At 36.4% G+C, this 24,982-nt stretch overlaps 1 pseudogene; it reads right to left on the bottom strand.

Moving 5' to 3' along the window:
- Window positions 1–21,429: 21,429 nt before the first annotated feature.
- LOC119536624 lies at window positions 21,430–22,387 on the bottom strand (annotated as a pseudogene).
- Between the last annotated feature and the right edge of the window lie 2,595 nt (window positions 22,388–24,982).

Genomic DNA, 24,982 nt, shown 5'->3' with positions numbered 1-24,982 from the left:
GTAATAGAACTGGTGAGATCATACCATTGTTTGGTATATCTATCTTTATGTCAGAACCATGCTGTTTTGATTACTGTAGTTTTGTAGAATCCTTGAAAGTCAGGTAGTGTGAAATCCCCCACTTCACTCCTCTTTCTCGAGATAGCTTTTGCTCTTCAGCATCCCCTGTCCTTCCAAATAAATTCAGTTATTGGTTTTTCTATATCTGCAAAGTAAGTCATTTGGATTTTAATTGGTATTTCATTGAATCTATAATTCAGTTTAGAGAAAATTGACATCTTAGCTATATTTAGTCTTCCAATCCATGAACATGGTATGTTCTTCTGTTTTTTCTCAGGTCTGGTAGTTGCTTGTAGTTTTCTGTGTATAGGTCTTGTTGCTCTGGTTAAGTTTATACCTAAATATTTTATTCCTTTGGTAGCTATTGTAAATGGAATATTTTGTCTTGATTTCCTGCTCCTGTTACTCATTATTGGTGTATAGGAACACTACTGATTTTTGCATGTTGATCTTGTACCCTGCCAATTTGCTCTATTCATTTATTAGCTCTAGAACTTTGCCATATATTTTTGTGAATTTTCTACATATAGGAACATGTCACCTGCAAACACTGAAAATTTTACTTCTTCCTCTCCAATTTGCATGCCTTTTATTTCTTTTTTTCTGGCCTAATTGTTCTAGTTAGAACTCCTCACACAATGCTGAATAACAATGGTGACAGTAGGCATCCCTTTCTTTTCCTGAATCTTAGAGGGAAAGCTTTCAGTTTCCCCACTGAGTTTGATGTTAGCTGTGGGTTTTTCATTTATGGCTTTATCATATCAAGAAAAAAGGTCCTTTCTATTCCTGTACTTTTGAATGTTTTCATCAAGAAGTAAGGTTGGATTTTTTCAAATGCTTTTTTTCCATCGATTGAGATAATCATGTTTTTCTGGTTTGGTTTATCAATGTGGTGTATTACATTAATTGATTTTCTTACATTGAATCAGCCTTGCACACCTGGAATAAATCCCAATTGGTTGTGCTGTATAATTCTTTTATTGTGCTTCTGGATTCAATTTGCAAGTATTTGGTTGAGGATTTTTGCACCTATATTCATTAAAGAGAATGGTCTATAATTTTCTGTTTTTGGTAGTACCTTTGTCTGACTTTGGTATTTTTATGATGTTGGATTCATAGAATGAGTTGGGTAGATTTCCTTCCTCTTCAATTGTTTTGAAGAGTTTTAACAAGAATGTTACTAATTTTTTCTTGAATGCTTGGTAAAATTCACATCTGAAGCTATCTGGTCCTGGGCTTTTCTTATTTGGGACCTTTTTTAAGTAACTCAATATCTTTACTTGTGACTGGTTGCTGACATTATCTATCTCTTCTCAAGTCAATGTTGGTTGTTAATGCTTTTCTTGGAGTTTTCCATTTCATCTAAGTTGTCTAGTTTATTAGCATATACTTCTTATTGTATCCTCTAATTATCTCTTCTATTTCTGCAGGGTCAGTAGTTATGGCCCCTTTCCCATTTCTGATTTTATTTATTTGCATCCAGTCTCTCTCTCTCTTGTTTTTTTTTTTTTGTTAGCTTAGCTAAGGGTCTATCAATTTTATTGATTTTCCCAAAGATTCTCAATTCATTTATTTCATTATTTATTGTTCTCAATTTCATTTATTTCTGCTCTAATCTTTATTTCTTACCTTCTGTTTGTTGTGAGGTTAGTTTTTTGTCCTTTCTTTAGTTCCTCCAGGTGAATAGTTAATTTCTCATTTTTTTCTCTTTTTCTCTTTAATATAGGCATTTAGGGCAATAAATTTCCCTCTCAGCACCCCATTTGCTGCATCCCATAAGGTTTGATGTGTTGCATTTTCATCTTCATTTGCCTCAAGATATGTACTAATTTCTCTTGTAATTTCTTCCTTGACCCACTTGTTGTTTAAGAGTGTGTTGTTTAGCCTCCATATACTTGTGAATTTTCTAACTTTCTACCTGTTATTGATTTCCAACTTCATACCATTATGATCTAAGACAGTGTTTTGTATAATGTCTGTGTTTTTAAATTTGTTGAGACTTGCTTTGTGACCCAGTATATGGTCTATCCTGGAGAGTGATCCATGAACACTTGAGAAAAATGTGTATCCTGCTGTTGTGGAGTGTATTGTTCTCTAAATGTCTTTCAAGTCTAGTACATTTATCACACAATTCAACATCTCTGTTTCCTCATTGATCCTCTGTGTAGATGTTTTATTCATTGATGAGAGTGGTGTATCAAAGTCTCCAACTATTACTGTAGAAGTATCTAGTTCTCCCTTCAGTGTTGTCAGTTTTTACCTCAGGTATTTTGGGCACTCTGGTTCAGTGCATACTTATAATTGTTATGTCTTTTTGATGAATTTTCTCTTTTTTACTGTATAGCATCCTTCTTTGTCTCTTTAACTTGGTTTACATTTGAAGTCTAATTTGTCTGAAATTATTATACCTATCCCCACTCTTTTCTGGTTGTTAGTGTGAAATATCTTTTTCCAAGCTTTCACAATCAACCTATTTTAAAAAGGAATCTCTTTAAGACAGCATATGTATGGGTCCTGTTTTTCAATCCATTCTTCCAGTCTGTCTTTTTATTAGAAGTTTCATTTATTAACATTAATGTTATGATTGTAAGGGCAGTATATTCATTTACCATTTTGTGCTTTGGATTTTTTAAACTGAAGTGAATCCCACATTTATTAGACAGATAGGCTATAGATGAATTTGTCACTACAAAGAGTTGTGCAATACAGCCATGCCTTTGTATTCATACATGCTATTTTATTTTTGTTTTTAAATTTTTTTTTTGCTTTTTTTTATTTATGAAGTTTAACATATATACATAATAGTGATAACTTTCAAAGTACTATTTAATGTCTTTTGTATTTTTTTTATGTCACATCTTATTTTTTTTCTCTTTCCTTTTGCCCTTCCTGGTAACCTTCATTTCTACACTCTTCTCCAAACCTCTCTATCCTGTCTTTTCCTATCAGCCTGTAACACACCCTTTAGTATTTCTTGTAGAAAAGGTGTCTTATTCAGAAACTCTCTCAGGGTCAGTTTGTCTGAAAATATTTTAATCTCTCCCTAATTTTTGAAGGATAGTTTTGCTGGATATAGAATTCTTGGTTGGCAATTTTTTTCTTTCAGTATCTTAAATATACCACTGCCTTCTCACTGTCTTGAAGTAGTTCTGTTTGTGGTATGCTGCGCTTCTTGAATCTGTAGTTTTATGTCTTTCATGAGAGTTAGGAAGTTTTTAGTGATTATTTCTTTGGTTATTGTTTCTGTGCCCTTTCCCTTCTCCTTCTGGGACACTTATAACATGTACATTCTTGTGCTTCATGTCATTCAAATCTGTGAGATGCTGCTCATATTTTTACATTCTTTTCCCTATTCTTTTCTGTTTATGATTTCAGATGTTCTGTCTTCTACTTCACTGATCCTTTTCTCTGCCTCTTCAAATGTACTGCTGTATGTCTCCATTGTGTTTTTCATCTCTTCTATTGTGTCTTTCATTCCCATAAGTTCTGCCATTTTTTTGAGCTTATGAATTCTTCTTTCTGATCATCCAGTGTCTTCTTTATATTCTTCATCTCTTTTGCCACATTTTTCTTCAGCTCATTGATTTGATTGAGAAGATTTGTTTGAACATATTTAGTTAGTTGTTCCAACTCCTGTATCTCAGTTGAAGTTTTAGTTTTTTCCTTTGGCTGGTTGATATTTTCATGTTTCCTAGTCTGGCTCATTATTTTTAGTTGTCTAGGCCTCCAATTTTCTTGATGAGTTTATACTGGAGCTTGTTTTCACTCTTTTACCTACGGTTTTCTTATTGCTTGGCTTTGTTCTCTATCTATTATTTGGTATTCAATTCAACTTACTCTAGACATCTAACAAAACTTCTGTTTAGTTGATCAGAATTTTTCAGCTGTTGTTTTTCTGGTCCTTGCCCTGACTCTTTGTAAGCTTTTTGTGAGGGGGTATCCCCAGATATGATTGATGCCAGTCAAATTTGCCCAGTCTAGAGAGATCCATGTCTCAGGAATGAGGATGTAATCCATATCAAGTTTCCATGAGTATGAGACCCTGAAAGTTATCAGACCTTTCTGTGAAACCTCTAGACTTTGTTCTCTTCCTATCCTGTCCAGCAGGTGGCACTTGTCAGCCCACAGCTCAACAGCAGTGTAAAGAGTTGCAGTGCTGATAGTTTTCAGCAGCCCCTCTCCCTACCAGGGGTGTGTCTGACTCAAGCTTTTTCTCTTATCCAGCCCCTGGGATCTGAGTTCTCTGAAGAAGTTCCACTAATTGGGCTGGGCTCTGCTGCTCTTTTCTTGTGGAAGTTATGCCCTTTAGGGAATTATCTCCTCCACTAAACTCATTACCTTTTCTCTCAGACCTATCTTAGCTCTACCTTTACCTGGGTCCACCTTTCAATTGAAAATGTCTGAGGCTTTCTCTACTGATCTCTTAGATTAGTTTTTAAAAAGTAAAAAAAAAAAAAAAAGAAAAAGAAAAGGAAGAAAAAAAACAAAAGAAACAAATAGAAAAGAAAGAAAAAAGTAAAGAAAAAAGATCCCTTTTCAGAGACTTTCCCAGCTCCTATGTTTTGCATGTCAATAGCTATAGGTGGTACCCAGCTCCATGCAACCTCCTTCTTTCGGGATAGCTGCTTTACAGTACTCTGAGTTTGGCTGACTACAAAATCCTTTGTTTTTATTCTCTGTTCTTTTGTTTCATTTTTTTTTCAGTCAGCCCCACCTCCTCTTTGCAGGGATAAAACCACTCTTTTAGTTTTGCCTCACTTCTTTTCCTTCTTCTCAGTAAGTCCTATTTAAAGATATGCCCTTTTAGGTAGTTATCTTCTTCTCCTGCCTAGTTACTCTCAGACAATTTTAATTCTACCCTTTCCCAGGTAAGTGCTGAAGCCTGAGAGTTCCAGCAGCTCTAATGGGCCATTGAAGAGTGAAAAAAGAGATAAAGAGAGAAAAAGAAAAAAAAAACAAACAACTTTTTAGAGCTGGTCCCCAGCTCCCTGGGTTTGCAAACAAGATCCAGAATTGGTACCCATTTCTATGTGTCCCCTTCCAGAGCCCAGCCCTTTCCCATCAGTCCAATCACCCCCAACTCCAAAGATCTCTGCTTTTTGTTGTTGTTGTTAGCCCTGCCTCCTCTCTACTGGGCCCAAACCTCCCAGTTCCTTTCATGCTTGCTCTTATCTATGCTCAGAGCTTTTATTCAGCTGTCCAAATTTATTAATTAATTCTGTAATTGGGACCTAGTTGAGCCCCCATTCTTGCTCCCAGCAGAGACTGTTTCTTTTTCCCTCCGGGAACCAGCTCCAAGACAGTCTGCCCTGCCTGTGGGGGAGGGTCACTTGCCCTTGGTCAGGAAATCTTAGAGTTATTCTCTGCAATCTCAGCCATTCCACCTGTTCCAGACTGGTGTGTGATGCATGTCCAGTCACAAAAGTTTCCCTTAAGCAGTTGTTACAGACAGTTCCTCACTACTTACCAGATGCCCTATAAGAGTAACTAAATTCCTTACCTCACTAAACCACCATCTTGCTCCAGCTTCTCTAATTGCTTTAATGTGATGCTAGATTCAATTCACAGTTTTTTTTTTTTTTTTTTGAGGATTTTTGCTCTATATACATTAGAGAGATTGGTTTGTATTTTTTGTTTCTTACAGTATCTTTGACTGGCTTTAGTATTAGGGTGCTTTTGGCTTCATTAAGTGAACTAGGTAGCATTCCCTCTTCAATTTTTTAGAAGAATGTTCGCAGGATTGTTATGAATTCTTCTTGGAATCATTGGAAGAATTCACCTCTGAAACCAGCTGGTTCTGTTTTTTTTTTAGGTTTATGATGACTGTTTCAATCTCTCTACTTGTGATTGATTTGTTGAAGTCCTCCATTTTCTCTAGAGTCAGTGTAGGTTTTTCATGTGTTTTCAGGAATTTGTTTATCTCTTCCTGGTTGTCTAGTTGTTGGCCTACAGTTACTCATAGTATTCTCTTATAATCTCTTATTTCTGTGAGGTCACTAGTAAACTTGTCCCTCCCATTACTAATTTATTGATTTTATTTATTTGTATCCTCTTTTTTTTTTTTTTTTTTTTCTGGTCAGTCTAGCTAAGGATCCGTTATTTTAATTGATTTTTCTCAAAGAACAAACTTCTGGTTTTGATGATTCTATCGTTTTTCTTTTTAATATCTCAATTTCATTTATTTTTGCTCTATTTTTTTTGTTGTTGCTGTTGTTATTTCTTTCCTTCTGCTTGCCTTGGGGTTAGATCGCTGCTATTTTTCTAGTTACTCCAGGTGTGCAGTTAAGTCTTCAATTTTTATTTTTCTTCTTTTTAATGTAAGCATTTAGAGCTAAAAATTTCCCTCTCAGTACTGCCTTTGCTGCATCCCATAAGTTTTGGTATGTTGTGTTCGTATTTTCATTTGTCTTGAGATATTTACTGATTTCCCTTGTAATTTCTTCTTTGGCCTACCCATTGTTTAATAAGTGTGCTATTCAATCTCCAAATATTTGTGGATTTTCCAGTTCTCCAGCAGTTATTGATTAATAGCTTCATTACACTTTGATTAGAGAAAATGTTTTGTATAATTTCAATCTTTTTAAATTTACTGGGGCCTGATTTTTGACACAACATGAAGTCTATTCTGGAGAAAGATCCATGAGCAGTTGAGAAGAATGCATATCCTGCTGTCATGTGGTGCAATGTTCTGTAAATGTCTTTTAAGTCTAGTTCACTTATATTATTCTATATCTCTGTTTCCTTATTGACCCTCTGTCTAGAAGTTCTATCTTTTGATGAGAGAAGAGCATTTAAGTCTCCAACTATTATTGTAGAGATATCAATTTCCCCCTTCAGTATTGCCAGTTTTTGTCTTAGGTATTTTGGGGCACCCTGCCTACATAAATAAATATTCATGATTGTTATTTCTTCCTGATGAATTGCCCATTTTTAAAATATATAGTGTCCTTCTTTGTCTCTTTTAATGGGTTTGCCTTTGAAGTCTATTTTGTCTGATATTAAAATAGCTACTGTGCTCTTTTCTGATTGTTGTTTGTGTGGACTATCTTTTCCAACCTCTCACTTTCAACCTAATTGTGTCCTTGGGCTTAAAGTAAGTCACTTATGACAGCATAAAGATGGAACATGTCTTTATTCCATTCCTTCAGCCTATTCCTTTTGATTGGATAGTTTAATCCATTAATATTCCATGTTCTTACCATAAAGGCAGTAACTTCTTCAACCATTTTGTCCTTAGGGTTTTATTTGGCATATCTTATTTTTCTTTTTACCACTTTAGGTACTCTTGCAAATATTCTTCATTTCTACATTCTCCTCCAAACCTCTCTCTCTTGTTTTTTCCTACCCATCTGTAGGAATTTTTTAGTTCAGCAGGTCTCTTGTTAATGAGCTTTCTCACTGTTTATCTGTTAATATTTTAGTCTCACTCAGTTTCAAGGAAATTTTTACCATTAGAAGAAGTTTTGGCTGTCAGATTTTTTCTTTCAGTATCTTAAATATATCATACCTCTTCCTTCTTGCCTCCATGATTCTGATGTGAAATCTACACTCTTATCAAGTTTCCCTTGTATGTGAAGGATTTCTTTGCTCTTGCTGATTTCTGAATTCTCTTTTCGTCTTTGGCGTTTGACAGTGTGATTAATAAGTGTCTTGGAGTATGTCTAATTGGAGTTATTCTTTTGGCAGTATATTGCACTTCTTGGACCTGTACATTGATGTGTTTCATAAGAGGTGGGAATTCTCAGCTATTATTTACTCAAATATTCTTTCTGCCTCTTTCCCTTCTCTTCTCCTTCTGGGACATCTGTGATGAACATATCCATGCACTTCATGCTGTCACTCAATCACCTGAGAACATGCTCAAAATTTTCCATTCTTTTCCCTATATGTTCTTTTGTGTGTAGGATTTTTCATGTCTTATCCTCTAGTTCACTGATCCTTTTTTCTACCTCTTCAAATTTCTGGTTGTATATCTCTATTTTCTTTTTTATCTCTTCTATTGTGCCTTTAATATACATAAGTTCTGTTACATTTTTCATGATTCCAGATTCTTTTTTGTGCTCACTCATTTTCTTCTTTATATCTTTCATCTGTTTTGCCACATTGTAATTCATCTTATTGAAATGATTTAGCATATTTGCTTGATTCCCATATCTCATCTGAAATTAATTTTTTTCTTTCAATTGGGATATATATTTTTGTTTTTCATGTGACTTGTGATTTTTTGCTGGTGTATAAGCATCAGATTTTCTTGAATAGTCTTTTCTGGAGGTAATTTTTTCTCTCTTCCCTAGAGTTTTCTGGTTGGTTGGCTTTGTACAATAATTCTTCTTTTCAACTTAATCTAGACCTCTAGATCAGTTCATGTTTACCTGGTTAGATTTTTTTCAGCTCTTATTTTCCTTATTCTTGCTCTGCTTATTTGGAATGATTTTTTTTGAGATTGTCCTATTTGTTCAGTTGTTTCACCCCCAGGAAAATTCTTTTTCTTCACTCTTCCTCCTCCAGCAATGTTGATCTTTTCCATTTCTTTTTGATTTGCCTCTATGTGATTTCAATATTTCTTTCATTATCTCTATCAACTTTCACTTGGAGGGCTGAAACTGAAAGGAGGGTCCCCCCAGCAAGGACCTACCACAGTCAGTTTTTCCCAGAAAAGACAGGTCCAGTTCTCCTGAAGGAGGTGTAGATCAGTACCAAAATTCCCTGGGGAGGAGACACAGCAGGATGCTAGTCTTTTCTGTAAAGCTTCCTGATTCTGTGCATTTCTGTCCTTCCCAGCATGGCACTCTTGATGATCCCCATAGACCTAAGGTGGTACCATGCCTTTATTTCTCATCCATCCTACACCTGTTGGGGTTTGAGGGAAAGCTATTTGAATTTTTTCCCAGCTGCTGGAGTCTGAATTCTATAAATAATAGCCACCATCTGTGCTGGGCCTTCTCCCTGCCCACCGCCTTTTGGAGGGAGGACTCACTCTTCAGCAACCTATTCCCCCTCAATTGGTAAAGTTACAGTAATACTCAAGAAGCCCCACTTCTGCCCCTGCTCATTCATTGTTACCAAGGTGGGGCACCCCTTTTTTGTAGGTTGAATCTGTTGCGGATATCTCAGCCCCTGGTAAATATATTTTCTAATGACACCTGCCACTTGTGCTGCACATGCCCCTCCCCTTTTCCTGGGGAGGAGCTGCCTTTCAGTGACCTGTCTCCACTGCCTGAGAGGTTACTGCTTCCACCCCTGCTTGTGTCAGGACTGAAAGGGAGGCTGCCAGCTGCTTTCTTTAATGAGTTACTTTAACCTGTAGCTCTTTTCAGAGCTGGAGTAGAGCACCCAGAGTTTCCCAATCAAGAGCCAGAGTGGGTACCTGGCCCTGCCTCCCCCTTTTCTTGAGTCTGAGCCATCCTTCAGTAAACTGAGCTCTTCCACCTTGAGAAGCCTCTGTCTCACTCTGCTCTGCTTCCTCCCCTCCTGGGAGTGTGGTTGATACAGAGCCTTCTGTGATCTTTCTTTCTTGGGTGAGTTTTAAACTTAACTGTGCTTCAAGCTTGTATCTAGCAATCCAAATTCACTAACTAAAATCTGCAATTGATGCCTGGCCAAATCCCACTCCCCCTGATCCTAGGAGAGAGGACTTCTATTTTCCACCAGAGAGAGACTCATAAGTCAGCTGGCTGTACCAGTGGGGGATGGTCACCAGGCTCCAAAGTGTGGAAAGATTTACTCTCAGCTCTTCACCAGCATTTATCAGTCCCTTTCTTCCACTCATTCCTGCCTACTCTACACCATGCTTTTGGTTTCTGGAGCCCTCCAAACAGTTTTTTCATGTAGTTCCTGGCTATTTACCAGCTGTCTTGGAGGATGGACTGAATATTAGAACTCCCTACACCACCACTTGTTCCCTGTATCCAGAGTATTTTAACATTATTATTGATGTTTTGTTCCATGCAAAAAGTTATGATACCTCTGAGGAGATACAAAAAATAAAAGAAAATTTGTTATTATTTATAGTCACTAAGAATATATACTGATATATTCAAAGACAATTAAATGCCTGGAAAATCAATAGATAAAAGCAAAATAGCCAGAATTAAAGTTAATTTAAAAGATTTGGTGTACAATAATATATAAAATTTATTCTGATAGCATTTATTCATAAAATTCATACATCTTAAATTGTCAATATAAAAATTTGCAACTTTTCCAAGTGATTTAAAAGTTTATGTGATCCACATGTCTGTGCTTCTATGGTACCATCCTGTTTGATTGCTGTGTTTGATTAAGATCAGGGAGGATGAGTCCTTCAATTTTATTCCTCTTTTTCAGAATGACTTTGGATATTTGAACCCCTTATGCTTCCTTATAAATATGATGATTGGCTTTTCCATTTCTGCAAAGAAAGTCATTGGAATTGTGATTGGGATTGATAAATTGCTTTGGGTAGGATTGACATCTTAACAATGTTTAGTCTTTCAGTCCATGAACACTGAATGTCCTTCCATTTATTTTTTTCTTCTTTAATTTCCTTGAGTAATAGTTCATCATTTTCTGTGTTAAAGTCATTTATATCCTTGGTTAGATTTTTTCCTAAATATTTGATTCTTTTGTTGGTTTTGTAAATGGAACTTTTATCTTGATTTCTATTTCTGACTGTTTATTGCTTATGTATGGAAACACTACTGATATTGGATTGTTGATCTTGTACCCCACTGCTTTGCTGAATTAATTTTTTAGTTCTAGGAGTTTTGTTGTGGATTTTTCAAGATTTTCTACATCTAGGATCATGTCATCTGCAAATAGGGTAGTTTTACTTTTCCTTTCCAATTTGGATGTCTTTTATTTCTTTCTCTTATTTAATTGCTCTGGCAAGAACTTCCAATACAATGTTGAATAAGGATAGACATATAGACAAATGGAATCAAATTGATAGCTCAGAAATGAACCCTTATGTTTAAGGCCAACTGAGTTGTGACAAGGGAAGCATTTTCAAAACCTAGAGTTAGGACAATGGTTTCATACACTTTATAACCAAAGAACAAGCAACAAAAGAAAAAATAGATGAAAGGGGCCTTATCAAAATTAAAGGACTTTATCAAGTAGGTAAAACGCCAACCTACACCATGGGATAAAATATTTGAAACTACATATCTGATAAAATTTAATATCCAAAATGTAAAAAGAAATCCTCCAACTTAATAACAAAAAGATGGGCAATTGAATTAAAAAAATGAATAAAATACTTGAATAGACATCTTTTCAAAGAAGATACACAAATGGCCAGAAAGCACAGGAAAAGATTTTCAATACCATTAGCCGTCAGGGAAATGCAAATCAAAACCATGAAGAAATACTATTTCATACCCAGTAGAATGGCTACTATCAAAAAAGGGAAAATAACAAATGTTGGAGAGGATGCAGAGAAATAGGAGCACACATTCATTGCTGGTAGAAATGTAGAATGATGCAGCCACTGTGGAGGACTGTTTGGAAATTCTTCAGGAAACTAAGTCTAAAACTATTATATGACCAGCTAATCCCACTACTGGGTATATACCCCAAAGAAGTGAAAGGAGGGACTTGAACAGATATTTGCACAGTGATATTTATAGTAACATTATTCACAAAAGCCAAAAGATGAAGCAACCCAAGTGTCTGTCATCTGATGAACTGATAAATAAAATTTGGTATATACATAAAATGGGATATTAGTAAGACATAAAAAGAAATGAAATCCTGATATATGTGACAACATGGATGCACCTTGAAGACATCATGTTGAGTAAAATAAGCCAGACACAAAAGGGAAAATATTGTATGATCTCATTGATTTGAAATAATTAGAATGCAGACACTTACAGAATTAAAATCTAGAATATATCTTACCAGGAGACAGTGTGGTGGTAGGGAATGGGAAATTAAGACTTAAAATACACAGAGTACATATTTGGAATGATGGCTATATTTTTGATTCATGCAGTTGGCTAATTTTAAACTCTTAAATCACTAATATTGACTTACTCTATCCCTTCCTTATAGAAATGCCAACTTTACCCAAAAAATCTTACATCCATATGTAAGGTGGTAGCACCACACTGTGAAGGTAATTTACAACACCGAAATATGTACCTGAAAGTGATTAAAAGGAGAAATGTTTGATTGTATATATAGCAACAAAGTAAAATTATTAAAAAATCCATTGATCTATGCTACATGAACAGTGAAACCTAAGTTTAACTGTGGACTATAGTTAATAGTACAATTATAAAAATGTGCTTTCATCAATGGTAACAAATGTTCCACATTAATGCAAGGTATAGGTAGTTTACAGGATTCTTGTATTTTATGCATGATTGTTCTGTAAACCCATGGTTTCTCTAATAAAGAAAAAAAAGATCACTGTCCTAGATAATCTAACTCATAAGTTTATCTGAATTGAGGAAAGGAATATGGTCATGAGTGAACAAGAGCCTTCAGGCTCTTTCAAATTTGCCTTCTTCCTTGTCTCAGGAGCCTTCCTAGAGTCATTAAATGGGTTAAGTTATATCTAATTCCAAACTGTTGACTCTTAGTGAGTGTTCTTCTCACTATCCAGCTATATTTTCTGTATTTTTTCTGGGCTGAGAAAAAAAACAAACACCTATTTATAGAAACTTTGACATTTTCTGATTACAGATTAAGTAGAAATTAATTCTCTGGAAGGTATTAAAGACCATCAATTCCACCCTCCTCATTTCATGTACAGGGCTCCACATGATTCAGGGATTTCTCCAAGCATCAATTTAATAGTAGAGCCAGCCTGAGCAGAAATTTCTGTTTCACCATATAGAGAGAGAGCAGTATATTCTTAATTTGTCTATCCCCAAGTCTTACATGTTTGCCAAATCTGTCCTGGGGAAACTGAAGATAAGACGTATTAGTAAATAATGTACTGATGATGACTGTTCAGTGTGTTTTCTCTGCAAAGATCATATGGATGTAAGATTTTTCAGGTAAAGTTGGAATTTCTATAGGGAAGGGATAGAGTAAGTCAATATCAGTGATTTAAGATTTTAAAATTAGCCAGCTGCATAAGTCAAAAATAATAAAGAGATTTTTTTTGGAAATTACCTGTTTCATTTTCTAATCTTTTCTTCAGTAGGTGACACTGGGCAGATCCATGGAATGGGATAGAAACCCCAACCCTTTGAACTTGTTCTCCTGGAAAGCTCAGATGAACAAGAGCTGCAGCTCATATCCTTCCCATTCTCCTAGGGATCCACCTTGTTTCCCTGACATGGAATATGGGATTGATCATTCAAATCAGAAAAGACTCCCACATGTACCCTTTTATCAGGTTCCTAATACTTATAGACACAGGCTATTCTTTTTCCATTAGTCCAAGGATGCTTTTAGTCTTCTATAAAGATGAAAAACAGTTTTCCTTCCTTGCCTTTTCCACACAGTATTTTTTGGAGTTTGGATGGAGCTAGTGAGCTGCCTCATGATCCCCATGGCCTATGACAGATACATCACTATTGGCACCCTCGGCAGGACTCAGCCATCATGGTCCTTGGCCACCATGGGAAGATGTTTACTGGAGACAATGTGAGTGTTTTCTTTAGCTCAGTCTCTTGATTTTATTTCTACTCTGTGGGGCCTATATTACTGAGCATTTCTTCTGTGAAATACCCCAGTGTTTTTCCTCATCTTGCTCAAAGCTCTTCAACAGCCAACTGCTTATTCATGCTATAGCCACATTTATTGGCCTTGGGTCTGTTTTGTGTCCTCTCCTCCTATGATTTCATTGCAGCTTCCATCCTAAAAACATCTTCAGTCAAATGTCATACTAGGATCTTTAATACCTGTGTCTCTGACCTGGCAGCTGTGACAGTCTCCTATGGCCCATGTCTCTCTGTGTACCTGTGTCCCCACTCTGGACACTGAGCAGGACAAGTTGCTGTTGGTTGTTCCACGACCTCCTTATCCCATGTCAAAATCTCTGGTCTGTGATCTTTGTAAGAACGAGATCAAAGATGCCCTCAAGAGGGTAATAAAGAGTGGAATAAGTTTAGCTCAGTAAGAATATTGTTTCAGTTGGTATTAATTTCCCTATAAGGAATATGGAAGTAAGAACATGTGTGTGACCTTTGCACATTACACAAATTGCTAGGCAGAGAGAAAAATTGAAAAGCTGGTTTTCTTGATTCCTGGTGCCATCATGATTGCTTCCTACCAACAAGGGATCTGTCTGAGGCAGTGACACTGACGTCAAATATGGTTTGAAGGACCAATTTCCTAAAGTAGAACCAAGGTAGAAGAAACACTAAAGGGTGATTATGCTTTGAGAAGAGAAGCACTGGTAGATATTATATGCACGGAAATAAGAGGAACCCAGGGCTCCAAGCAGCCTGCTCTTTCCTTCACAGATTTTCTTTATTTCTTCTATTTCCTTTTATTTTTAAACGTTTATACATTTCAATAAATTAAAATCATATATAAAATTAAATGTATTAAAAACTGAAAATAAGTTTACAAAGGAGTATTTATTGATTAACCTGAAACTGAGATAGAGACAGCGAGAAAGAGAAAATGAGAGAGAGGGATGAGAGAGAGAGAGAGAGAGAGAGAGAGAGAGAGAATAATCTGTAATGTGGGGGTAAGGGAGATTTAGAGGGTTTATTCCCAAGGCACATTGCTCTCTCTACCTCACAACTTGAACTTATTGAAGTAAGTGAATTCTGAGAAAGAGATGAGGAGAAGGGAGCATAGAAAAAAGTGTGTACCTTTGAAGTCAAGGGTTAGGGAGATTTTGAAAGTCTGGAGAGAAGTCAAAGTTCTAAAATTTCTGAGCCTAGGTAGCCTGGAGCAGGCTCCAAAGTAGCAGCCATGAGACAGTGCAAAACCTCAGGAATTATGACTGTTGAGGTGTGCCACATGGGACAGGATGGGAGTTCTTCAGAAATTCTAATGCCTTAAGTTTGAGATAAAAGCAGCTGAGCAAAATAACTGGGGATAACATGAAGACTCAGAGTCCAATGATCAGAATAAAAAAAATTTTAACAAAGATGTACTATGTACATGCTGGAGATTATGGACCAGTTTTAATACATATTCCCTTATCATATGTAGAACACACTACACTTCATATAGTTCCACTATTTAGATTCTTTCCCCTATTCTCCCGTGAGTTTGGCAGGTAAGAAATTATCCCCAGTGACAAGTGGAATATGGGGTATATTGAGGCCAACATGCCTTCCAGTGTAGGCAACGATCTCCCTTGAATACCATGGGGTGTGATTTGTGGAACATTGATGGTCCTTACTAACAAATACATTTCCTCTGTTGTTCTGCCACTGTTCCTAACTGTCATATTCTTGTTGGTATTTGTTCAAAAGTGTTTTAAGAAGCTGTTCATTTGATTAAATCATTACAATCCTTATCAAGGGGAACTTATAAGTACTATTGTATTAGCAAGTGTTGAACCAAATAATTAATTGTCTCCACTCTACACCTTACAAACTAGTAAGTTTGTCTGAGGAAAATGAGACTGGCTAAGGTATCTTATCTAAGTATTTCTGTAGACCTAGCAAATGGAAGGGTAGGTGAGCTCCTTCCAAAAATTAATATTTTTGAATATGACCTAAATAAACTTTAAATTTTAAGATTAGAAATGCAGGAAAATAATTTTAGCAAGAAATCCAGATCACCATGGGGAAAAAGGTAACAGGGGAGTCAGGGTCTCTCTTTCCACCTCTTGCTTGCACTGACCTACCTGCATAAAGTCTTGTGAGTTTTGGTTTGACTCATCCTAATTGACCACCTAGATACCTGATTGTTCAATAAGAAAACCATAAGTCCTCAATCATAATGGCACATATTTATTTCTTCTTCTGAAACTATATGTATATTATTTATGCTTTTTTAAAAGAGAAAAAATACAAATAAAAGTAAACTATAGAAGTATTCAGGTAATCTTTTGATAAAAATTCAAATGGAAATAAACACACTTTAAAAATGTTCAAACTCTCATAAAATCAATGAAATGTCATTTATGGCAATATGGATAAATTATTTTGTAATTATCTCCCACAAAGGGAGAGTGAGACAGCATTAAACCCATCTTATAGCAATTTGCTTGTATATACCTAATGTTTTTCCATCCACAATAATTCAATATTTGGAAATATCTAAAAGAAATAAGCAAGAATAGATTTTTAAATGTGTACAAAGTATTCATTATATTTTTATTTATTCTAGAATAAAAATGATCAAAGTAAGCAACAAAAATAGCATAAAATTATAGTTCATCCATATAATAGGATATGCCTCTGTTTTAAATGATATTTTTGAAGTGTTGTAATGATTTTTGTAAAATGCTAAAATTAAAAAATGTTTAAAATGGAAAAAAAACAAGAAATCCAGATCAGAAAACAGAAATTATACCTATTATTAGTAGACGGCTAGGCATCCTATATACTACATACTCTGATATGTAGTTTTTAAGCATAATTCAATTTAATTTTCTCTGAGCACTGCTATGTGAAGTGTCTACTACCATTAGCTGCATGTGGCTTGGAGATGTTATGTTGCCCAAGGCCACGCAACCAGCGAGTGTGAGAGCTAGAATTCAACTGACATTGGCTGATTCTAAGGACCATCATGGAAACTGCATTGTTGGGCCTCTGTCATAAATTAGTCTTATAGAATTCCTTAGTCCCTCAGTTTTGTTCTTTATGCATGGGAAATAATGTCCTATCTGCTGTACAGGCTGCTGTGATGATTGAACCAAGTGGGTGTTTGAAAACAGGTTTGTATGTATCTATTTAAAATGAAAGTGTTCTGTAAATAGTGAAGTGCACATATATATAATTTATTATTATCAAGCTATATTACTAGCTAGTGGTGTCATCCTGAGCAAATCCCTTAGCTTCTATGGTTTCTGGTTCCTCACCTGAAATTGAAGGTATTGGACTAGATGATCTCTAGTCCTTTCCAGCACAAATTACTTCAAAGATGACAAAGAAAAGCCCACAATCATGAGATCATGAGAGGAGCATGGGGAAGTGAGGGAAGAATCCAACAGGGACAAGGCAAAGTGGGGCATAAAACCTGTAGGGAGAAAAGCTCCATGACAACCGTGACACCAGAAAGCAATTACCTGGGGAGTTTGCTGCCCTTATCCATGCATTTAAGAGGATAACGCAAGTGTGAATATCTCAGTGGGCAACTATTTTTATGGCCAAAAGGGCAGATAATGAGGTGCAATAAGGCTTTCTATGGAATAGAAATAAGCAATTATAACTTGGAAAGAACCCTGCAGGATCTGGGTCAAATTTGGAAGGCAGAACTAAGTGAGGTCAGAAGATTCTGTGCTATCTCATTTTTGCATCATTTCTATTATAGTCTTGTAAAATTGGAAATATTTCTCTCTCTTTTTACTTAGTATACAGTATGCCAGTACAGATTCTCAGGGATGTTACCCAAGATGAGTTAGATTCAATGAAAATATTTAGAAAATATGTACTGTCTCAGGCATTCCCAATACACCATCCTAATCAGTCAAACTGTTGACCAACCACTTGTCCAAAAATTATTCATTTTTTATAGCATTTCAGTAACAGAGGAATCCACAATTATCTATAGTCTATGTAAACAGCTATTCAGAGACAGGGGTGAGGAATTTTGTATTGTTTCCTATTTCAGTATAATTTTAACCTGAGAATTTTTCTTCTTTAAATTTGGTAAGCTAGAGGAAAGGAAAAAATTCTGAATACATTCACTCTCTTTGGTTAGTGTCTTTGCATGATTCAACATTCCCCTAGACAATCTGCAGAGGTAAAGGTGATGGATGTAGATGGTTGTTGCAGGTTTTACTATATGGGTCTAGCTAGTCAACTCTGCTTGCAACCCTGATGGATTAAGGACATGGAAAGTTTACTAGTTTGTGCTGGGTATGCAGTCAGGTTAAGAAAGCCAGGAATGTTTCTGAATAAAGAACAACATCAGTAAAGAGCTGAAAAAGGACAAGTAGATCAACGCTACTTATGCTTAAAGTGGGCATCTCTGGTATTTGTGTTCCCCAGTCTATTTGGCAGACCCCTAGGGTCTCAAAAGATGGCAATGGTGAAATACTTGAAGAATTTTAAAATATCTTATGGAATTGTCCATGGGTACTTGGTCATATCATTGTGTATTGACTCAGTTTGTTTGTCTCTTGATATTCAAAAATTAGCAATCAAAACTGTATATTTACATGGAATTCAAATTATTATTATTTCAAAAACAAAGCCTTCAATGGCAAACAAACAAACAAACAAATAAATAAATAAATAGATAAATAAATACAGAAGGTATTTGGGTGGGAAGAACATGAAAAACATGTTTGGATCTTTAGATATTTCTCTATAATCAGTCATTTGTTATTTTTGTTTGAACTCAAATATATTGCCTTTTCAGTGTGGCAGGCTTTGCATTGTGACACATTGCCACACTGAATTTTACATGCTCCTATAATCTGTGTTTACAGGTGAGAAAAACTGAAGGCAACACAGTTCAAGGTCATATCCTTGAGAAATTGCAAAACTAGAATCCAAACCCTTACGTGATCCCAGGACATTTCCTGGAATTTTACATTTAAGGTTATTGATGTCTCCAGAGTTAGGAAGCTAACAAAAATTCTTAGAATATTTGAGTACAGAGTATAAGAGACTGTGAAGAAGATCCTTCTATAGAGAGTGTGGAAGTGAGGGTTCTACAAAAATACATGGAAAGGGGGAGACTGGGGATGATAAACCTTGCTCCACCTAGCTTCTACTGGAAAAGCCACACAGATATGGAAACAGCACAGAATCACTGGTCTCTCAGGCCCTGCACTCCACACTTCCTGACTCAGATCCCCCAAGAACATGGAGTTCTTGCCAAAGGAGAAATTGCTTATTTCTTCTCCAAAGAATTATCCAAGTGGCCCCTATAGCACCACAAGCACTACACCTTTAGGTGACCAAGAATTTGGCTGCCAACTCACAGCAAGAAAGCTACCCAACTGTGGAACCTCTTAAATGCATACTTAAGGGCAGAGGTGAAAGGAGAAAAGGCAATTAGAGGAAGGAAACTCCCCAAATAATTGCTTTCTGGTGTCATGGTTGTCATGGAGTTTTTGTCTGTACCAATTCATGCCCCACATTGCCTTGTCCCTGATGGGTTCTTTCCTCATTTCCCGTGTGCCTATCATGATCTCACAATTGTAGGCTTTTCTTTATCCTCCTTGAAGTCATTTGAGATGGCAAGGACTGAGGGATCATCTAGTTCATACCCTCAGACTTCAGGTGGGGAAACTGAGGCTCTCACTCTACCAAGAAGCTAAGAGATTTAGCCTGAATGATGTAGTTAGTTGGTAACATAGCTTAGTAATTGTTTACAAAGTGCTTTCATTTTAGATACATACATACATACATTTCCTCAACTGTCTCCCTTGATTCAATCATCACAGTAGCTTTTAAGGCAAACATGGCATGCCTAAGTGAGGAAATCAAGAAAATAAAGCCATATAATAAAACTAATTCATGATAGATCCAAGACTTAATACAGTTTTGACCATGTGCTTTGGAATAAGCCAATATGGGATAAATTCTGGCTCTGTCCCTTGCTGGTTCTGTCATCTTATGCAATAATTAATCTCCCCAAGCTTGAGTTTTTCACCTATAAAATGGCTTAATAATAGAAGCTATTTCATAATGTTGCTCTTTGTAGAAATATTTAAATCAGATAATGTTTTTGTATTTATCAGAATATATAATATGTTTGTAGTGTGGTCTCTGTTAATAGGTATAATTTCTGTCATTTGATTTTAAATTCTTTCCAATAAATTATGCTGTATTTATAACCTGCATTTAAAAACATATACTAAGATCATTCCAACAAACTTTTTTTTGTAGGGAGCTCACTTACTTTACCAGTTATTTGAAAAACATATATGTTATACACAGGGTCACATTTTTTTTTTTTTTATTTGATCTGCTCCAGCCAATCTTTCTTCTAGGAGAAACAATTGCAGAGGATGGGGTGAAGATACTAAGTTAATTATTAGATTTAACTCTTGCTAATAGGTTAGTACTTTTATCTTTCCCTTGATAAATACTATAAAGACTTAATCCTTAATCTGAACACCTTCTTAAGACATTTTTGAATAATAGCAAAGAGAGTACAAAATTTAAGCACACTGGCAGACCAAGGGAGGAAACATTTCTGGTCCATGAGAACCACTTATGTTCCACAAATGACACCCTGTGAGATTCAAGATAGAACACTGGTACTGTGGAAAGAGCACAGGAACCCAAACATTGCATCTTTCAAGTGGGGATAATTTCTTACCTCCAAACTTCACATGGGAATGGAAAATAATTAAATCTATTCTGTAGATGCAAATGAAGTAAAAAGTCAGTATAAATTATAAATAATATGTCTGAAATTTGTTCCATAAAATCCTAGAGAAAGAAATATCCCAATGTTCTCCAAATTCTCTTCATTGGACTTGAGTCAACATGGTACCCCCGTTCTGGTCACTTTGCTGCTCCCTTCTCAAATTTAAGACCCTGGAATCTCTAGAGGGCTCAGATTCTGGGGCTCATTTCTTCCTCCCCAGACACACCATCACAGTCATCATTCCTTGGTTCTGGCACAGTCGCCATTGTGCTGACAAGGCGCATGTTCCAGGTGTACCTACACCCATAAATTACAGAGCTTTGACTTCCTTCTAGCCTCCAGGAATCTCACAGTCCCTCAACCTCAAAGGTGTCCCCTTCATTCTTCTCTTTCTTTCTCCCATCTATTTTGAAGAATTCCTTCTTCTCAGAGGCTCAATGAATAAGGTGTAAGGAACAAAGTTCCCTGGGTGTAAACCCAGCCAAATCTCACTTTTCTCTCTCATTTTGGGACCAAAGTATAAAGTGTTCCTTTTTCATTTATTTTCAATTTTGCATGTATGTAATTTTATAGATTATTTTATTTTATTTTTGTTGGCCTATAAATAAAGATTTAAAATTTTTTTAAAAAGGAAGTAAAATTGGTGAAAGAAAGAATAGGTCGTATGGAGTTCTAAGTATCTATCATTTCTCTATATAACATCTATCAACACCCATCTTCTAAAACCATAATCACCTATTAGAGTTTCTCTGTTCTAATCATGGAAAGTGTCTTTTTTAATTGTATTCCACATCAGGGTCACTGCCTTAATCAGATGCCTAGTTGATGACATGATGACACCAGGAATCAAGGAAGCCAGGGGTTCACTTTTTCTTTCTACCTAGCTATTCCTGTAACCTACAAAGGTTATGTACAAACTCTTACTTCCACCTTACTTACAGGAATAATAATGCCCACTCAATATTATTCTTACCAAGATGAACCTGCTTTCCCCTTTATTACCCTCTTGAGGGCTCCTTTGATATCCTTGTTCCTCAGACTGTAGATCAGAGGGTTTAGCATGGGGATAAGGATGACATAGAACACTGACAGCACCTTGTCCTGCTCCAGAGAGTAGTTAGAGCTGGGATGGATGTACACAGACAGCCCAGTGCCATAGAAAAGTGTCACAGTCACCAGGTGGGAGGCACAGGTATTGAAGGCCTTGGACCTGCCCTTGACTGAGGGCATTTTCAGGATGGAAGCTGCAATGAAACCATAGGACAAGAGAATAAGGAGTAAAGTTCCAAACAAAACAAAGCTACCAGAAGAAGAATTATTTGGCTGAAGTAGGGACTGGAGCAAGACAAAGGAATAATCTGAGGTATGTCACAGAAGAAATGCTGAATGATATTTGGGCCACAGTAGTAGAGATGAAAGCAAGAGACTGTTTCAGCTAAGCTACAAAGGAAACCACTCAAACTGGCCCAAGTAACTAATTTTCCACAGAGGCTGGGGGCCATGATAACTGAGTACTGCAGAGGGCTATTGATGGCAACATATCAGTCAAATGCCATGGTGGCCAAGAGGCAGCACTCAACTATCCCCATCCACGCCACAACGAATACTGAGTGGCACAGGCAAGGAAGGAAATCTCATTTTTGTCTTTTAAGAAGTCTGAAAACATCCTTGGGCTAATGGAAGAAGAATAGCAAATGTCTATAAATGACAGGAAACTGAGAAAAAAGTACATGGGTGTTTGCAGCCAGGATCTCATCCTAATTAGGGTAATGAGACCCAGGTTCCAGGTCAGAGTCACAAGGTAGATTCCTAGGAAGATTGGGAAGAGGAGGAGCTGTAGCTCTCTTTCATCTGAGAGTCCCAGGAGCACAAACATGGCCACAGTAGTGTGGTTTCCTTTCCATTCCATGGGTTTCCTCACTGTCATTTGTTGAAAAAAAGATGAGAGAAGGAAATAGTTTTATTATCCCACAAAAAGAAAGAAACACTTCATTTTTTTCAGTCATGTAGATGGATAGTTGTTCTACCTTAAAATATCAATTTTTATTTAATCTATATTTTCTGTCTACAATGAGCAAGCTTATCTTAAAAATCCTGTTGGAAATACATGATCATTCTATCTTTGAGGACAAAAGACAGTAAATGAGCATCATAAGTACATTATCTGCTACAATATCTTAATTTCATGTTTTTCCATGGCAGATTCTGCAAGTATGTGAGTCTTGGATATAGGCCAAATTAAGGAACTGCTATCATTCTGTATGGTGAAGCAGAAAGTTTCTGCTCAGGCTGGCTCTACTATTTACTTGATGCTTGGAGAAATTCCTGAATCATGCTGGGCACCATGTGTGAAAGGAGGAGGGTAGAGTAGTTCTCTTTTAAAATATCCTTGTAAACCAACATTCAATAAATCTGTAATCTGGGAGTATTGATGATCTCTAGCACCTTTTCTGCTTTAATAGCCCTAGAAAGATGTAAGAATAATGTAGCAAGATGGTGGGAAGTGTCACAAACCAAAAAGCAGCAGCTTGGAAATAGATGTGTCTTAACCAACTTTAATTAGACTCCAGGAATGTTCCTGGGAAGGGAAATAAGAAAAGGTGGAAAGCTGCTTAAGGCTTTCCTCCTTGCAGGGTGAGATTACAGAGAACAGTGAGTCCTGATCTTAATCAGTGATTCCTTTAAAAATTTTTTGCAAACTCTGGATCATTTATGCACAGAAGGCAAATATCACTTTTACATATAGTTTTATTGGATACTCAGTAACCCAAAAGTGCATTCATGGTTTCTAGTTTTGACTTCTCCTACAGGGAACAGTGACTTCAACTAATGTAAAGATGGGTTGATTAAGCAACAGCCATGGGGACTGGGAAACTGGGACAGAATCTGAGGGTATTGTTTTCTCTCTTTTCACGCTGGTGTCAGTCCAGGGGGCAAAGTACCAAATACTCCAGCCAAATGGTAACTAACCAAAAAATATTTTTGCTCAGGCATTGCATGCTTCCTTCAAGAGGATATATCTTTCATTTTCTCTGAACAGTCTTTATAACCCACTCCCCCCCCAATAAAAGACACATTTTTATTCAGATGAAGCAAATGCCAATGAAAAGAATGGAAATCTTGAAAGTTACAAAATGTCAGTCAAACATGGCCTTGGAGTTATGTAAATGTGTCAAAAGTAGAAGTGTTGGAGATTCCTAAAAAAAACTAAGGCATAAGTGGAATGAAATATGTCTTGAAGAACAGATATTTGTCAATATTAGACACCCAAAATGACTTCCTTAACTCCCAAAATTTCCCAATCACCTGGTTCCAAAAGCATGAGGCAAGAAAAGAGATGCTGTATGGTGGGAGAGAAACAAAGATAAAATCCTGTGGGAGATCAGATGGAAGTGGTTGGGAAGACAGAGCTCTGGGAAGACATTTGCATATTCTTTGCCAGCATTTCTCTCAGAAAATCTCTAGAATGGCACTGTCTATTTCAGAGGCATAATTGTATAAACAGACAGACAAATGACAATGTAGTTGACCATTCTGTCAATAATGCAATCACCATATCACTTCTCATAGATATTCTTGCAGGTAATGAACAGAAAAGCTGTAACAGGGATTGTTTGCAAAGGAAATTATACAAATGTGGAGAATTTAGTATTATTTCATGAAGAAGCAATAAGGAAGTATTAAAAGGTTTTGAAAACTCTCAGCCTTTAGATGGTAACCATTGCAAAACTTCTGTTCACAGATGCCTCAGAGATCAAATTACCACAACAAACTCCCTTATGCAAAGAGCCATGTTAAGCAAGTGATGCCATCATTAATCTTCAAGGCACCTTAGTACTGGCACTTTGTTTTTCTCAGCCACCCCAAATTTATCATTTCAAATCAAAGCATAAATTGCATCTTATTTATTAGGGACTCCTATGCTTTGGACACAATTTATTTTGACAGTCTTCCTTCAGTTTTTCTCAAAACATTCTTGGTATAATGTACTCCTCCTCCTCAGGCTTACCTCCTATTGACCCTTCTTAGCAAATGAGAAAAGAAGTACATAGAAAGAGTAAATGAACAAGTAGCCCCTGGAATTGTTCCTTTTCTTTAAGACATTTCAGCAGCACTTTCTGATATAGTATGTCTAGGTCTAATGGGGATTAGTGGTCTTGAAAAAGTTCGTCTATGAGTAGGATACAAAGGATACAAAATCTGAAGAACTTTATCCTCCAGGAATCGTGAGTACAGGATTACTCTCAGAAGAACGAGCATTACATTTATTCTTGTCTGGTGCTTCCTTGCCACTGATAGAACTTACCGTGCTATTGAGGTACTGCTTTGAATTCACTCAACCTAGGAATCCTACCCACTCTCCACATGCACACACACAGTGTCACCTGTGGACTGCTCAAGTACGACTCTGAGTAAAACAAATCAAGTTGAACAGGCCCCTCAAAAATAATCCACAATGCATCTTCTGGTTCTTTCTCCCCTTTATTTTAAAACTAATTAAATGAATCATAGTTTTTCAAGC

The sequence above is a fragment of the Choloepus didactylus genome, chromosome 6 (genome assembly GCF_015220235.1).
Source record: "Choloepus didactylus isolate mChoDid1 chromosome 6, mChoDid1.pri, whole genome shotgun sequence".
Taxonomy (NCBI): domain Eukaryota; kingdom Metazoa; phylum Chordata; class Mammalia; order Pilosa; family Megalonychidae; genus Choloepus; species Choloepus didactylus.
This window is presented reverse-complemented; position numbering and strand designations above follow the sequence as displayed.